The following is a 15,657-nucleotide window of genomic DNA, read 5'->3' on the forward strand; positions in this document are numbered from 1 at the left end:
CGCCTTTATAGTCTCTTCAATATTAAAATGTGACAGCTGTATTACTTCGAATTTGGTCTTTGCTTTATCCTGCAACAGATAACACTATTGACAAATGTGAATATAATTTTATCCCTTTATAAATTTTGATTTTGGCTTTAATCAACACGTTAATGCTTATAGTAGAACGCTAGAATCGATTAACTTGATAAACGAATTCATGTGAGTCATCCTATCAAACTCCAATAATATGAAAGGCTAAGTCTGTTTAGCTTTTAATTTATATGCAAACAGACTAAATAAATAATTTACCTGCTATATTGGTCAACGTAACACCCTTCATTAGCAAATAATTTGCTCTTCATTTTTTTTTTATATATATAAGATAAACATAAAAACATGGAAGACGTTAAAATATTTCTTTACTGTTGCAGAAGTTTTCTTACCACGATGATCGAGGAAGAGAGTACAGCATCCAGTTTACTGACGTAAATAAGAAGAAATCATTTTAAATTCATATATACGGTAATTATGCTTAACATTCATATATACATAATTATGCTTAACATAGGTACAAAACCCAAACTTTAAGGCTTGTAGTCTATTGCATTGATTGCAGAGGAATACAAGGTCAAGATGATCTTGGAGGGATATAAATTCACGATGTAAAAAGCCGGAACAAAAACCCCAAATCATTTCCTAAACTCAAACGTTTCTTCTAATCGAACTTTTAGAATAAGTCATAATAAAACATGATTGTGTGTCAAGTTTTCTCCCAAAGTTGCCGCAGTCTACTCCCGTATTTGCCGCAGTTTTCTCCCGTAGTCCACCATATTATCATTTATAGTCTACTTCATGATATTCCCTAACTCTTTTAATAACAATAAATGTCATAGCTCAATATTCTATGAAACTATTGAAAGAGAAAAAATAATAATTAGATACATATTTGTAACAGTAAATGATTATTGTTGTTGTTTTATAACATTGTGATTTTACAATCCTAATATTCATACTTATGTAGATGTTATATATTTGTGGAATAGCATGAAGAATTCAACTGTCCATTCTCTGGATGTGATCTTGCCATCTCAGAATGACAAATACAATGCTTCTCTAGACATCAGTGATGTTCTACTGACTAGAAATAACAGTTAAATCATCTTCACTAGGGACTAGAAAAGAAGGTCGCATAGGGCCTCGTCTAGATAGAGGTACTAAAAGACGGATTATGTCGTGAATGAAATTCCTCCCATATTAAGTCATCCCATTGTTCAGGACAAGCCCCGGGGTAAACAACAACTGCTACTGCTTCCTCCTCCTCCTCGTCGTCGTCGTCCTCCTCCTCCTTGCCCTCCTCCCTTATCCTCCTCCTCCTTGCCCCCCCCCCCCCTTATCCTCCGCCTCCTACTACTACTTGAACAGGGCCTAAGGTAATATTCAGACAGCTATGTAGTACTGTTGGAAATTGTGGTGAAAACCTGACTGGAGAGGATTTCTGCTGGAAGGCCATACGTGAGGCAGTAATATTTGTCTCTTTGCCCTATCTCTTGATAGATTCAAAGTGGTTGTCGTAGAATATTTGCGACTTCAACTGTCCAAATTTTTTTTTATCTTAATATCGCAACGGGATTACTATATGTGGGGCTTATGTGTGAGAGACACTAAAGCCGTGCAGGTAGCCGAGATCAAGGAGGTGTTCAAAACCTTTCCATTGGCGCAGGAGTGGCTATGTGGTAAGTAGCTTCCTTATCAACCACATGGTTCCGGGTTCAGTCCCACTGCATGGCACCTTGGGCAAGTGTCTTCTACTATAGCCTCGGGCCGACCAAAGCCTTGTGAGCGGATTTGGTAGACGGAGACTGAAAGAAGCCCGTCGTATATATATATATATATATATATATATATATATATATGTATGTGTGTTTGTGTTTGTCCCCCCACCATCGCTTGACAATCGATGCTGGTCTGTTTACGTCCCCGTAACCTAGCGGTTCGGCAAAAAGAGACCGATAGAATAAGTACTAGGCTTACAAAGAATAAGTCCTGGAGTTGATTTTCTCGACTAAAGGTGGTGCTCCAGCATCGTCGCAGTCAAATGACTGAAACAATTAAAAGAGTAAAAAGAATAATGAGAGAGTTCACATGGAGGAACGCATGTGAGAAGTTTCGTATCTGTCTTGAAGCCGTAGTGAAAGCTGAGGGTGTTATTTTGTGTAAACTGTTATCTGCCAGCCAACTATAATTTAATTGATATTTTAAAAAAATGTTTTAAGTAATTTTTTTTTTGGATAGTATATTGTTTTTTCCTTTCATTTTATGCAAAGTGTCAAATTTAACTCGATACTGATTTTATTATTTGCTCACAACTCAAAACTTTGGGGAACAAAAATCAACTAAATCGACTGCAGTAGAATGCTTGTTATTTTATCGACACTAGAGAGAAGGAAAACCGAAGTCCAATCTGAGTTCAAATAACATCCTGTCAGTAAAATCTGAACTTGGATGTAAAAATTTATGGTTTATAGCTATAAGGCTTTGTTCTTAACCCGTCTTTTCTACCGTATTTTCTATAAATTAATTATTAGAATATTAAGAATTTTTTGTTTTAGTATAACTGCACTTCAATGACTGAAACCCATTTTGTAGGGGGAATTAAACTATTTTCTGGGCTCTTCTCACTGCTATACCTCGTTCAAAATTTGCATTAGTTTTTGTATGAAAAAAAAAAAAAAGGAAGAGAGTGGGGCTTGTTTGTAGTTTGTAGAGGAAACGTTAAAGTGCCTGAGAAGAAACAAAAAACATCGTCTTTCCCTCCAACTAAAAGACATGAAGAACTATTAAAGAAGGCGAATAAGTACCGAGTGTGGAGGTGAAGAAGTGAGAACTCTCAGCCGATCGTTCTAGAACTCCTAGAATGAAAATGTAAACAACTGAAAGACTTACACTCTATTCATTACTAAATGCCTTTCCCTCTTCTTCATTGTTAAAAGTAAAGAAGCTAGAACAGATCGATCATATTTCAGTCTAATTGTCATCTTAAATGACTGATGCTTTCCTTTCTCTGTCTCTATCGTTTAATGCTTTTTGTCTACGGTTAAGAGAGTGAAGGTGCGTAGCTCAGTCATTAGGGGTATTCGGCCCACGATTGTGAAGTCACGAGTACAATTCCCGGCGGCGCGCTGTCTTGTTGAGCAAGGTACTGTACTTCACCTTGCTGCAGTCCACTTAACTGGCAAAAATGAGTTATAGCTGTAATTCAAAGAAGCCAGACTTGTCTGTGTGTGATGCTGAATATACCTGAGAACTACCTTACGGCATACATGTCTGTGGAGTACTCAGCCACTTGCGCGTTAATTTTTACGAGCAGACTGTCCCGTTGATCAGATAAACAGGAACCTCATCGTCGTAAGCGATGGAGTGCCATTAAAAAAAAAAGGAAATGTTCCATATCGTAAGGCAAAATGTCGTGAGTTTAGTATAAGCAGTGAAAGCTAAGACAGAATAATTGCTATTCTATCGTGTAGTGGACTTCGACCTGGATTCATGCGTAGTTTGATAACAACAAGCTGTGCATCAGTGTTTATTTGGTCACTTGGCCCCCAAGTCTGTGAGATCAACAAATCCCGTTGTTAGGACGGTATTAACACTCAGTGTGACCCTAATGACTAAGAAGATTTTCCTGTCCCTATATAGGATCATTTTCCGTTTTCTTCCAACTACGTGAAGGTTTATCATGCTCCAGTCGATTCACCTGGCCAAAATGAAGTGTGGCTGTAATTGAAACGGGCCAGCCTTGTCATATTCTGCGTAAAGCTGAATCTCCCTAAGAAATACGTTAATGGTATGCATGTCTGTGGAGTACTCAGCTACTTGCGAGTTAATTTTATCGTCGTGTGGTAATGAAAAGTGAAAGACATCCAATATTTGCTGTAGTTATTTGCCTTTGATTTAACAATGTGTCTACGTATCTATGAATCGACTTTTCTTTCGATCTATGTATCTACTGTCTCTTTCACCTTCTCTCTCATTTCCTCTTCGTCCCTCCTCTCTCCCACTTTTAATTTCATAATGTGTGTATGTATCTATGCATCTATTTTTCTTTCGATCTATGTATCTGCTTTTCTTTTGATCTATGTATCTACATTCCTTTCGATGTGTGCATCAGTCTGCTCTGAAAATACTGATAAACATTTTACCTCTCCCTTCAACTGCAGAAAAGTAACAGCAACATCCAAAGCTATTTGCTGAAAGAGAGGCAGACAGAGGGAGAGAGAGAGAGTGTGTGTTAGAGAGAGAGAGAGGGAGAGAGAGAAAGAGAGGGAGAGAGAGAGAGGGAGAGAGAGAGAGAGAGAGAGAGAGGGAGAGAGAGATAGAGGCAGACTGACATAAATGTCAGACGGATAGATAGATAGGCAACATTTCTTTTTGCAATTTCCATATTTTCAATGCCTTTATCTTATGTCATCGAAAACGAAATGTTTTCCAGCGTTTTCTGTATGAATTGGTTCCATTCTCTTTCACTATTATTTTCTATTCACTTCCTTCCTTCACTCTATCAAACTCTCTATATCTCTTTCTTTTCACCCTCCCTCCCCTCTCCCTCCTCTCTGTCTCCTTGCCTCTAACTGTCCTCCTGTGTCTAACGTGTTATATTTCTCTTATCTCTCAGCGCTACCAATCCGCTTCTCTCTCACCCCTCTCACTCCTCTCACTTCCTCCTCTTTCCCGCTTTGCCACTCACTTCAATCATACATCCTCTGCTTAACACCCTTTATTTCTCTTTTCCTTTGTACCTCACTCTTCACACCTTTTACTTTTTCCTTTGAAGTTAGTGTGGTACAGACCACAAGTACGTACAAAAAATATTAAGCGTATTAATATTACTGATGATGTGATGATGATGATGATGATGATGATGATGATGATGATGATGATAACAATGATAATAATAATAATGATAATAGCTAATTCCTAATTTATGCACACTATCAGAGCATGTGCATTTACATTGTTAGCATCTGAACAAGAGCATAATATTTACTTCACTAAATTGAAGACAGTTATCCGTAAAATTCAGTATCATGACAAAGTCATATTAATGGCCGATCTTAAACCAGAATAGGTTACAAACACCCAATCTGGTCAAAAGTAATAGGAAATCATAGATCAGAAAATATGAAAACAAATGGCTTACGGTTATTGTCTCGTTGTCGACAATTTCTTTTAACAGTTACAATCACAAATTTCAACAGGCAAATAACTATATAACCACCTGAAAGCAACCTCGATCTGGAAGTGGCAAATACTTGACTATGCATAACCAAGGGAAAAGAGTGTAGTGGTATCAGACTAGCCAGAACTCACAAAATTCCCGAGTGATACTCTATTCACGGAAGGCCCGCAGTATAGTCATTTTAAACTATATACAAAAAAGCCATTAAGATCCAATATTCCACCATGAATATTGGACCTTCATTAAAAAATCCTGAAACGATACAAAATTTTGAAACACATCTCAATTTGATTCTAAACTTGAAAGACACATTTGTTTAAAAAAGAACCGTAACTTATGCTGTCTAATAACGGGTCAAATCTCTTAAGTAGCAAAGATGAAATTTTGAAAAGATATTCTGAGTACTTTAAATCCTATAGAAGTGTAATAAGCATGGAGACATACAACTTGTAAGAATGCTGCAAAAATTAATTGATTGATCAGGGAAACTGCATCAGTTTTCCAACAAGTCAGAGATGCATCTGTAATTCATTTGTACAAAAACAAGGCGAAGTAGAGTGGATGCGGTTATTACAGAAGAATAGTTTTGTCATGTATAGTTGTAAAATTCTTACACCACTAAGCATGTAATAAAAAAGAATATATCATGAATCCCAGAATCGATTTCCAGCTCGGAGAAGCACAGATGATATGATCTTTGCTCTTCAGCAAATTCAAGAAAAAGCACGTGTGCAAAATACTGATTGGTACTTTGTCTTTGTCGATTTCAACAAGGCGTTTGATACAGTGATTTGTGAGGCGCTATGGAAAATTCTGTCAAAAGCTGGTCTTTCTGATAAAATGAGAAGTATCTTTGTACAAAAGAATGATGAAAACAGTGATAAGTAATTGTCAAATACATGGTGCGTAAGATTTTTGAGGACAGAGTTTTATGTTTATTAAAAAAATAGATATATAATAACATAACTTTATTTATCAAAAAATGCTATAAGGATAAAAATAAACCTTCTTTTCTATAATGTTATTCAACAAAGCCACATTCAGCTTCAACAGCTGTTTCTATATCAGATCTAAATCATTTACATGCTCGAATCATGTGGTCCTGGATCATTTTGGACATTACTCTGACTATAGAAGCTTTCATAGAATCTTTGGTGTTATGGGCGTGTTTATTGACCTCTCATTCAACAATGCTCCACACGTGATAGTCCAATGGATTGAAATCTAGGGAATTAGGAGGCCAAATGTTAGGGGTTATGTGATCATGAAACTTTTCAGCCATCCATTCCTAGGTTATTAGAACCATGTGTGAGAGTGCAGAGTCTTACTGAAACACATATGGCCTTCCATTGCATACACTCTCTATCCAGTGCTTAACGATTATTTCTAGGGCCTTAATGTAGGCGGCAGAGTTAACTGTGAGGCCTTGTAGAAAGAAGTAAGGAGGCATCACATGCCTTTCATTGCTGATAACCCCTAGAACCATGTCAGTTGCAGGAAATTTTGTATGCATAATAATTGGAACTTCAGAAGGGTCTGTACATTACCATCTGTGATTTTTTTCTGTTAACTTTTTGATCTTGGTCGAAGTATGTTTCGTTTGTGAAAAACCAAATTAAATCTTCAGCTGGATTTTTCAGTTGGTTTAAGAGCCTTTTAGATCTGATGTAGTGATTTTCTTTTGCTTTTTCTGATAAACTGACCTTTCATCATTCTATAAGACTTATATCTGATGTTATCTTATGTCTTCGTGGACAACATTTCTGACTGTTCCTTCTGGCACATGGAGATCTTTTGCAATTGACCTCATGGACTTTCTGGGATTGTAATCAATGGTCTGTTGAACTTGTTGGATACATTCAGGTATTCTGATGATCTCAGAGCGTTTAGAATGCTTTTTATGCTTTGATACTGGTGATATGTGTCCCTCTTCATTCTCTAGCTCCTTACAAACCTTATAGACAAAAGATCTGGCAACTTTTAAAACAGGAGGTATTTCTAAATCACTATGCTCAGTCTTTATAACCACAATAACAGCTTGCCTCTTCATTTCTTGAGTAAGCTGAGGGTCTGGCATTATTATTTTCTGAAACAAAGATTATACAAAATTAACAAAAGATGCAGCAATGACCCCAAAAACGTATGTCCTCAAATACCTTATGCACCCCGTATACTACCCACAACCCTAGAAACAATGGGGCATATAATAAATTTACCTATTTTCTGTTGTGACCCTAAGATAAATTAAATCCTCCGCACACAGTCATTAAAAATGTTTAAAAAAAACAGGTAAGATCACCGATAAGTGTAAGATTATACCCCCACCCCAAAAAAACATGGAATCTCCAAATGAGCTTCAACACTTGCTTTATTTACCACGTAATAAAATAACATCTGTAGAACTACAGTTAAATAAAGAGACTACATCTATTGAAAAATATCAACTGTAATTTAACATGAGCATATAAGCAATTTTGGACTACATAAATATTTTAGTTTATAAATGGATATCTTTTTAATCTGCATATAATCCATTTACTTCCTACCACCTCCAAACAGATGCAATTACTTCCCTCTGTTTCTAATAACCAGTACTGATTACCTCTCCTAAAATGTATTTACCTTCCGATTCATTTACAAAATATCCATTCTACTAACAGGAAAGAAATCATATAACAGCATGAAATTAATAACATTGTCACTAATACTTAGTCATGATTAACATATGCAAGTATACATTTGCAGACACATGTATACAACTCTTTCCCTCCCTCCCTCCCTCTTTTTCTCCTACACACATCCACACAGACAGACACATATATGTCTGATATACTGAAGGTCATATTCTTTTACATGTTTCAGTCATTTGACTGTGGCCATATTATTTATTAATGTAGTTATATTTGAAAATACACAAAAACCTTCAGATCCACTTCAACATTTAAATATAATTTGTCGAAATATTTTCGTCGCTTTGAAACCGCGACCTGTTCACTGAAAAAATTCCGTGCAGTACGGAATTTTGTCGGTGAACAGGTCGCGGTTTCAAAGCGGCGAAGATATTTTGACAAATCAAATTTAAATGTTGAAGTGAATCTAACGATTTTTGTGTTTTTAAATGGCTTATAAACACCTTCAACGCTGGAATTGTTTTTGTTTCAGCACACGATCTCACATCAAATCATTTGCTATGCAAGTACATCTCCGTAATGTAGTTATATTGTTATTTCAATATTATTTTCAAAATAAATTTCAGATTTGCTTTTCATTGAGCCGTTTTCAAAATATCTCTGTCATACGCCTGAATGAACATAGGGAGTAATGCATTAAAAAAAGTTCGTACATATTCTTAGAGTGTCTGATATTGGATTGTTCAGTTTCCCAGCTTGAGTAGATATATGACCGGCGCTAGACTAGTAAAAGGAAAAGCGATAAAACCGCTTGCAACTGAATGGACTCAGTTAAAGGTATCCAACAGCTAAATAACGACGTTAAGTCAACCATGCCCCAAAACACAATGCTCCTCGAGCAAATTTATATCTGACATTGGACTCATAGATTTGATGGAAGTTAGTGACCCAAAATTCTGCACAGTGATATCGAACCCCAAACCAAATAGCTGGGAAGTGACATTTGTTCTTAAAGAGAACTACTATTTATCATATTTGTTGCTGCAATTCTCTCTTCTTGAAGAAGCATTTTACTTTTCTAAACCTAAATAATCTATAAAACTGACACTTGCGTCAAATTATGATAATATTTCGATTTTAAGTTTTGATGGTGACAAATCTACTAGAAAACTTGTATTTAATGAACAATTTGATCGCTAATCCTTCGGCGAGTTACGACAAGTTATAAACTTCCACCGACAACCTACAGCTGGAAGAAAGTGAAACGTGTTCTAAATTGTCTTCCAACGCTCGCTGATACAAACTGCAAAATGATATTCACCATCAAGATATATTGTTTGTTCTTATTTGCATAAAAGCTTCTACGTTACTTTTGTAATGTTCCATACCGTGAATACACTTACACAGTAAATGTATATAACCCACATAGAATTTACGGGTGTTAATTATGAACAATGTAATGTAAAGTATCAATATCGTGTCAGGAATCGATATCAAATAACGATGTAATAAACTTACTCATTGAATGAAAGTGTCAATAAGACCTTCGAATTTTTAAAGAAAATGATATTGTTTAGAGATAAATTTTTACAATGAAGCTAGAATCTCCAAGTGAAACAAGTACGAAGCAAGTTAATCTATAAAACACATGCTTCTACCTGTTTTCCTCCACTGGTGATCAAGACTTTGACTTCAGCTATGAGGTCAATTCGGGTTTTATATATCGGTGTATGTTGATAAGAAACATTGTGGCATGAAAATATCGATCATATGCAAGCACATCTAGTCTGTGGCTTCATTTAATGTACTGACTGACTTCCTTTGTAGAGTCTTGTTTGCATTGCCTGAATGCAGCCTCGGAACAGGAATTGATGTCTTTTCTGATGACGATACATGCAAGGAGCCTGTTCAGGGAAAGGCATAGAAATTGTTCGACAAACACTTCTGACTATTTCCGGAGGAAAAGCAAGGGGAAAAACCTGCTCTTGGAATGTGACCTTCAAACAGCAATCTTCTTCTACCAGATTTGACCGCAGTCTTCAGCAGCTCCGTATTGCCGTCTCAAATGTGCCCTGTTCATCAGTTGTTTGATGGATTCCGACATGCAGATGCAGTCAGAATTCCTGCTATGTCCATTCCTTGCTGACCACAATGTCAAAGTTGCAGCTGTTCATTCCATGTCATATAGCCTTTACAGTATTCACAGATCATGGAACATGATATCGCTACTTTGATACCCGACGTGAATCATCACAATACAGGTAACCCCTTCCTAATATTCAAACGTCTTGGAAGTAGGAATTTAAGAAAGAAGGGAAAATGATGGTTACGTTTACGTGTATTTCTTGTTTTGCAAACCTATCTAGAAAAGATTTTAAATGAATAATAAAGACATAAAACAAAATATCACGCGAAGAAGGTTTTGCTACGAACGAACTGTTGTTATATTTAATTAGGCAAATTATGCAAAGCAAATCCATGGTAGTAAAGGTGCCCGACAAAACAATTATTACAAGTGCCTCTTTATAGAAGAGAATGTTTAATTATGGCGATGGCCTCGAAAGCAGAATAATAGAAACCAACTCATTATTCGTCTTTGCCTTTCTAAACAACGTTGGATGCATTGTGAATGTAAGTATGGTAAAAAGTGAAAACTTGATTGCAGTAAACACATATTTTTAACTAGTGGGTCATGAGAGTATACAAGATTGCTTCTCCGTAAAATGCCCAGGAGTATATAATTTGAGATTAGTGATGGAAAGCAGAAAGCTTCAATATTTTAAGTGAATGGAAGGAAATTTACAGACTCCTCCCCACAAAAAGAAACAATATTATCAAGAGATTCCCTGTCATTTTAAAATGATGAAATATGTAACCATTTTTTAAATAGTTAAACCAATATTGAATATGATATGCAAGCACAATTCACATACAGAAAAATAAACTTTGTAAATATGACATTTAACAATCTAAAGATTTTGCAGTGCAGCCTCAATAGCATTTTACTTTAAAGCTAGTAAAAGAAACACACAATACAGTAACTCATGCGTTACAAAATCTGTTCAAATCAAGCTAGAAAGATCATTTCCAAACAAAGATTGTTTAATCACATATATAAAAACGTGCATTTAATATACGGCTGTCAAAGCAACATTGGTAAAGTCACAGGAAACAACTGTAGGAATTCAGATTATAAAGATAAAACTCACAAGAAGTGCACATATATACATATAAACACACATACATACACACATACATACTCATGTATAGAAATACACATGTATACACACATGCACACGCCTACAACCTACAAGTTATCTTGTTAAACTTCTCGCAAGATTAAACTCTTCAAATACACTTTGCTCAACAATCTCGCAAAAACTGTCGTAAGAGGAGAATTCAATGCAATTAACGTCTACTGGTTTGCAAATAGTAGAGATAAGAATGGAAGTAACTGAACAGTATCACAACTAAAATCTATTTACATCTTAGGTAATACACATCAACACATATATGCATATATAAGCACGCACATGCACGTACACACACACACACACGCTCACACACACCATACACACATTTACATCTCCCTTTCTCAACAAAATGAACTACAATAATATTACGAACGAGTGATATTCCTTCACAGATACATCTGTCTAACTTCTCTTTCTCTCTTTTTCTCTCTCCCTCTATGATTTCTATGTTACACCTATCTAGCCTCTCTCTCTCTCTCCATCTCTCTCTTTCTATCTCTCTCTCTCTGATGACAATGCGCTCGGCCTATAGAGTTCTCGCTAAGTACGATATCCCAATGGCTTGGATATTCTAGAAACAACTGTTAGAGACAATGTATACCCTTTTTATTATATATTTAAGTTAGATATCCTAGTCAAGTCCTGCCAAATGGTTTGCCTTTTCATTTCTATTTTAATCTCTCTCTCTCTCTCTCTCTCTCTCTCTCTCTCTCTCTCTGTCTGTCCGTCTCTTTGTATGCGTATATATATATATATATATATATACACACACACAAGGTAAATTCTGTATAATGCTTTAGAACTGGAAACTCCTTGTATCTTACTCTCTGTTTTACATTGCTGATTATTTAAACAAAGTACAAAAGAAAGCAGCGTGACAGTAGGGAAGCAGGATATTATTACTCAGAAATCTCGAAGGATTATCATACTACAAAGTGTTTGGGGAGTTTTTGCTTATATATTGAGGAGGGATCTAGCTGATTATATCGAGCCCAGTACTCAAATGTTACTCATTTTATCGAACTCGAAACGATGAAAGGCTTAGTCGACCCCGGTGGAATTTGAACTTAGAACGTAAAGACGGACGAAATACTACAAAATATTTCGTCTGGCATGCTAACGATTCAGCCAGCTCACTGCCCTAATAATAATGATTTCAAATTTTGTCACAAGGTCAGTAATTTTGGGGAAGGGGGAAAGTCGATTACAAGAAAAGAATGAAAGGCAAAGTCGACCTCGGCAAAATTTGAACTCAGAACGTAAAAACAGATAAAGTGCCACTCAGCACTTTGCCGGCGTGCTAACGATTCTGCCAGCTCAAATATTGGGAAATCCCTACAGTATCAGAATTACAAAAATAACAAATATTAAAAACATCTATGTCCAGTAAGACTAGTCCACTTCATCGCAGGGAAAGTTCACCGTCATTAATTCACCATTTCTCTTTTTGTTTTTATTCTTTGGTTTTTTTTTGTTCTCTTTTCAATAAAATAATTTTTATTTATTAATTGTGAGATACTTTGGATATAATTTCTCGGTAAACTTTCCTCGCGGTGGAATTGATGGCGGTGAACTTTCTCTGCGGTGAATTGATGGCAGTGAACATTCCTGGCGATGAACTGATGGCTGTGAACTTATCTGTAATCAAAAAAATTCTATATCAGGGAACCTAAAAGTATCAGATCTACTACAAAATGTTCTCGTGGTGACTATCCTCATTCTAAGAAAAACATAGTCGATTTGAAAATACCTGATTCTCGAAAAAAGCACTTTCAAAACTGAAACATTACAAATATAACAGAAACTTTGCTCTCAGATATTGTTCTTCCTCCCTACAACATATCATTGCTAATCCTAAATGACACACGTCCAACTTGCTATTACATGATGTGTCTGAATGAGAGTCGGAATAGTTGGGATAAAATATAGCAACAATAACGTAAATATTACTAATAACCCTTCCTACAACAGACACTAATCCTGAAACGTTTGTGGGTGGGGTTTCTCAATACTCAACTGGTAATTACCTGAATTGGTAATTACCTGAACTGCTAATTACCCGCACTGATAATTATTTTATCAACTCTGAAAGGGTGAAAGCAAAATCAACATCGACACCATTTGAAGTCAGAACGTAGTGAGCTGGAAGAAATTGCTAAGCATATATTTGATTATAATCGATAATAACGAGCTGAAATAGGAAATCAATTAAAACGAGTTAATTATGGAATCAATAGCATGTGAAAAATAAAGACTGTAAGTATCACACCAGTAATCGTACGTGCATTAGAGACAGCAAAAGAAAACAATAGCAAAATATATAGAAAAATCGAAGCAGATTATGAGATAGAGCTATTGCAAACAGTGGGCTTATTGCGAACAGTTAAAATATTATGAGGGGACTAGATTGACGAAAAGGAAGAGAAAATGCAAGGAGGAGGTTCCTTGATAAACAAGGCTATCGAAGAAGGAAAGTGATAAAGTTAGGCTTGTTCTCTCTCTCTCTCTCTCTCTCTCTCTCTCTCTCTCTCTCTCTCTCTCTCTCTCTCTCTCTCTCTCTCTCTCCCGAATAGTGCAATGAATTAAAATATCCCGACGTTGCTTTTCTGTTTCGTTGAATCCTACCGTCACTTCTTGGACTAATGCTTTCATATACAGTAATTTAAAATCAGGGTTAAAACATTTTTTTCTCCTCTTCCTCATTAACGCTAGACGTTTGTTTTTCTGTAGTAAGTTGACTGTAAGTCATTATATACACTTTTTAATTCTTCCTTTCTCTGATCAACTCTAGGACACTCGGTATATTTCTATTTTGTTTCCTTTCACACATCAAGGTTGAAAACATGCCAGTGATGCGTCCACCCAGTCTCGCCCCCACCATCTATACCAGAAGCCTTGACAAATACAACGGACAGGATAACAGTCGTGAGAGTGATAGAAATGATACTAATATGGATGGAAATTTGTGTCAAAATTTCGTCCTATAACCTGTTTACTACTTATATGGAAACTTATAGCGGGTGTCTCGGCAGAAAAGTTGTGTCATCCTTTGGAAATAACAATTTACTTCCAATGAAAGAGAATAGGTGCAGGAGGCAATGTAAGGTAACTAAAGACCAGTTGTGAGTTGGTAAAATGGTAATTAGAAATTGCAAACGCAGATTGACTGGATTAAATGTAGCATGGGTAGATTATAAATACATATGACATGATACTGCACAGTTGGATAAGTATGAAGGAAAACTTGGGAAGGCAAGCATGTGGAATATTACATGTTGATAACTTATCTCCATTAATATTTGTATTAGAAATGGTACCGCTGAATTTGATATTACGAAAGGTCAAAATAACGTATGATTTGCGAAAAAGTATAGTTAGATAAATCATCTCCTGTTAATGAATATTATAAAGCTTTATGCGAAAAATGAGAAGCAGCAAGAAAGTCTTGTATACATTGTTTGCATTTTCTCAAACGTTCTAGAAATGAATTTCGGGATTGGAAAGTACACCATACTGATAATGAAACGGGAAAGTCTTGAAAGAAGCAATGGAATTGAAATGCCAAATGAGCAGACAATGATGTCATTTGAGGAAGGGCAGTAGGATAAGTATTTGGGAAGAAGATAATATGAGACACGAAAACATGAAGAAAAATTACAATAAAGATGTATACAAGGAGACGGAGGAAAATATTATAGTCAAAGTTGAATTACAGAAATTATATTGAAGTTCTAGAAACTTAGCATACAGATAAATAAAGAAGACACTCTTAACTGACCGATATTATGATACTGGAAAATTCCGACAGGTAGCTATATAATTCGATTACCGTTCAAATGTCGCTGTACATTGCAGTGCTCCTACTTCTGAACAAGAGACTGAAGATAGCTGTTTTTACTACAGCAACCACGTTTTGATGGTCGTCTCTATCGAAAACTTTCGATTGAACTAGACTCTGCGAATGCCAGTTTCTTTACCTACACTTTCTATGGCGTATCGCTTGAGATGTGGGTTGTTGTGAATAGATCTGTCTGACATGACATCCATCAGAGGAACGGACTAGCGCCAGCCTTTCTGCGGGCCGTCGAGGTGGCGGTGAAGCCCACCCCCGTGTCCACTGCTCGTCAATCTTAAACCGGTGAGCAAAGTACCACTTGGAAAAACGTACTCATCGCCTTGGAATCGCGTGGAATGCGACCAGTGAAATTGTGCTTTTGTTGCTGCGTTGCACTTCTCCAACCAGAAACCTGATGAAAGGCTTCCCTCATATATTAGAGCTCGAGCCCTAGCTTTGATAATACAACCTTCATGCTTAGCGTTGAAAAGTTAAGTTCTAATCTCGTTATAGCAGCTCAGTTGCAATGCCTTTTCTAAGAGATTTTTCAAAATCACTAATTAGTTCATCCTGTACTCCAGAATTCTCTATCAATAAGTCCTTTCTAAACCTTATTGATTCTAATCTAATAACAATTTCCTGGGCTAAACGCCACTGATTGTTGACATTTTCACTCCGTGAACTTTCTCTAAGAAGGTTTTCAAATTCGTTCTCCATAAACTT

Source organism: Octopus bimaculoides, chromosome 1, assembly GCF_046866305.1.
Source record: "Octopus bimaculoides isolate indiv1 chromosome 1, ASM4686630v1, whole genome shotgun sequence".
In the NCBI taxonomy this organism is placed as follows: domain Eukaryota; kingdom Metazoa; phylum Mollusca; class Cephalopoda; order Octopoda; family Octopodidae; genus Octopus; species Octopus bimaculoides.